The sequence below is a fragment of the Halichoerus grypus genome, chromosome 1 (assembly GCF_964656455.1).
Source record: "Halichoerus grypus chromosome 1, mHalGry1.hap1.1, whole genome shotgun sequence".
Classification (NCBI taxonomy): Eukaryota; Metazoa; Chordata; class Mammalia; order Carnivora; family Phocidae; genus Halichoerus; species Halichoerus grypus.
This window is the reverse complement of record NC_135712.1, coordinates 111,512,108-111,515,526: the sequence shown is the minus strand read 5'-3', so window position 1 is coordinate 111,515,526 and position 3,419 is coordinate 111,512,108. Positions and strand designations below refer to the sequence as shown.

General features: G+C 42.6%; 1 pseudogene; it reads left to right on the top strand.

Annotated features, from left to right (window-relative positions):
- The first annotated feature begins 1,475 nt into the window (after positions 1-1,475).
- LOC118550504 (elongation factor 1-alpha 1 pseudogene) lies at positions 1,476-2,891 on the top strand (annotated as a pseudogene).
- Positions 2,892-3,419: the final 528 nt, after the last annotated feature.

The window sequence follows — 3,419 nt, the reverse complement described above, 5'->3', positions numbered from 1 at the left end:
GTGTACTAGCTTGCTCACTCTCAAAATGAATGATTTCAGAGATTAATTGTGCCTCAGACTCTCAGGCATGATACTGCTATTTTATAGAGGAGTAAACTGTGACACAGAAGCAGTTTGCCTGATAGAAGCCCATGAGTCAGGAGTAGAGTCAGCGAGAGTCCTAAAAGACTTGACCCCTGGCTGGACTAGCAGCCCAAAGGTAACCCCCAATTTACTTTAGACTGAGACTTTCCGCTACACGCTCTGGTGGCTCAGAGGGCTGTCCTCAGGGCTATAAAGGGAAGCTACCAAAAAAGTCCTCTAACCATGTTAATAACCTGGAGAAGTCCTCCAGCCTCGGGAGTGGTAACTTTGTCCTTTTAATTTTCCAGAACAAATACATATATGCATTTGTATATGTATGTTTGTGTATATGTATACATACACAAACACTGTGTGTGTGTGTGTGTGTGTGTATGTTATATATATGTTATATATATAATATATATATATGACTTGGACCTTGACTACACAAATAATTCTTGCAATTTAGCAATAAGAAGACAACTGAATAGAAAATGAGCAAAAGATTTGAATAGATAAAAGAAGATATATACAATTGGCCAATAAGCACATAAAAAGGTGCTCAAATCATTAATCATCAGGGAAATGCAAATTAAAACCACAAAAGTATACCACTTCATATCCATTCCGTGGCCAAAATTGAAAAGACTCACAGTACGAGGTGTTGTCAAGCTTGTAGAGTTGCTAGGACTCTCACACACTGCTGATAGGAGTGTAATATGATACAGCCACCCGAGAAAATTATCTGACAATTTCTTACAAGGTGTCCATATGACCTAGCAATTCTATTTCTAGGTATTTAACCAAGAGAAATGAAAACATGTCCACACAAAGACTTGTACACAACTGTTCATAACAGTCTGTGGAAGGCAACCTCTCACATGGATCCCAATGATCTCCACCTCCTAGAATTCATGCCTTTATGAACACCCTCCCCTTGAGTGTGAGCTGAAGCTAGTGACTTATCTCTCACAAAGAGATTATGGCAAAAGTGAGGGGATGCCACTTCTGAGATTAGGCTCAAAAAGACTGGTTTTCATATTTTTGCTCTCTCTTACTCTCTTCCTCACTCATTCTGATGAAGCCCTTGGGCACATTATGAGCTTCTCTTTGAAGAGACCCATATGACAAGAAATTGAGGGAGGCCCCTGACCAACAGCCAGAGAGGAACTGAGGCTCTCAGTCCAATAGCCCTCAAGAAATGGAATCCTGCCAAACACCATGAAGAGGAGAATGAGCAGCCTGGCCAACACCTTGCTTACAGATTTGTGGGAGACCTGGAGGCAGAAGCACCCAGCTGACCTAGACCCAAACTCCTGACCCATAGAAACTGTGATATAATAATATTTCCTTTTTAAATCACTAAGTTTTCTTTTTCACAACGGGTTTGCTGCCAGAACACAGATGTGAAAACCACTGCTCAACCTAAACCAAAATGGGAAAGGAAAAGACTCACATCAACATCGTCATCATTGGACCCGTAGATTCGGGCAAGTCTACCACTGCTGGTCATCTGATCTACCAATGTGGTGGGATTGACAAAAGAACTATAGAAAACTTTGAGAAGGAGGCTGCTGAGATGGGAAAGGGGTCCTTCAAGTATGCCTGCGTCTTGGATAAATGGAAAGCTGAGCGTGAACATGGTATCACCATTGATATCTCCGTGTGGAAATTTGAGACCAGCAAGTATTATGTGACCATCATTGAAGCCTCAGGACACAGAGACTTTATCAAAAACAGGATTCCAGGCACATCTCAGGCTGATTGTGCTGTCCTGATTGTTGCTGTTGGTGTTGGTGAATTTGAGGCCGGTTATCTCCAAGAATGGGCAGACCCGTGAGCACGCCCTTCTAGCTTACACACTGGGTGTAAAACAACTAATTGTTGGTGTTAATAAAATGGATTCCACTGAGCCACCCTACAGCCAGAAGAGATACGAGGAAATCGTTACGGAAGTCAGCACCTACATCAAGAAAATTGGCTACAACCCCGACACAGTAGCATTTGTGCCAATTTCTGGTTGGAATAGTGACAACATGCTGGAGCCAAGTGCTAACATGCCTTGATTCAAGGGATGGAAAATCACCCGTAAAGATGGGAATGCCAGTGGAACCACACTGCTTGAAGCTCTGGGTTGCAATCTGCCACCAGCTCGTCCAACTGACAAGCCCTTATGTCTGCCTCTCTAGGACGTCTACAAAATTGGTGGTATTGGTACTGTCCCTGTGGGCCAAGTGGAGACTTGTGTCCTTAAACCTGGCATGATGGTCACCTTTGCTCCAGTCAATGTTACAAGTGAAGTAAAGTCTGTTGAAATGCTCCGTGAAGCTTTGAGTGTGGCTCTTCCTGGGGACAATGGGCTTCAATGTCAAGAACGTACTGTCAAAGATGTTCGTCGTGGCAATGTGGCTGGTGACAGCAAAAATGACCCACCAGTGGAAGCAGCTGGCTTCATGGCTCAGGTGATTATCCTGAACCCTCCAGGCCAAATCAGTGCAGGATATGCACCTGTGCTGGATTGTCACACAGCTCACATTGCTTGCAAGTTTGCTGAGCTGAAGGAGAAGATAGATCATCGTTCTGGAAAAAAGCTGGAAGCTGGTCCCAAGTTCTTGAAATCTGGTGATGCTGCCATTGTTGATATGGTTCCTGGCAAGCCTATGAGTGTTGAGAGCTTCTCTGACTCTCCTCCTCTGAGCCGTTTTGCTGTTCATGACATGGGACAGACGGTTGCTGTGGGTGCCATCAAAGCAGTGGACAAGACGGCAGCTGGAGCTGGCATGGTCACCAAGTCTGCCCAGAAAGCTCAGAAGGCTTTGAATGAGTAGTATCCCCAATACCTGCACCCCCCCAGTCTTAATCAGTGGTGGAAGCACGGCCTCAGAACTGTTCGTGTCAGTTGGCCATTTAAGTTTAATAGTAAAAGACTCATTCATGATAACAATGGGTCATAAAATCTTCAGAAGGAAAGGAGACTATTTTGTGGACCATTTCGGGGTTTTTTTGTGTGTAGCAGTTTTAAGTTATTAGTTTTTAAAATCAGTACTTTTTAATGGAAACAACTTGACCAAAAATCTGTCACAGAATTTTGAGAGCCATTAAAACAAAAGTTTAATGAGGAAAAAAATTAAAAAAAAAAAATAGATCACTAAGTTTTGTGGTGATTTGTTATGAGTACATAACATATTCATAGAAGTCAAAAGCTGAAAACCACAAGACAATGATAAACATTGTGGTGTATTCATTCAATGGAATGCCACTTGGCAATAAAAAGAAACAAACGTCTGATACATGCAACAACGTGGATGAATCTAAAACCATTAAACTCACCAAAACAAACAAATTGCAAACAAAAG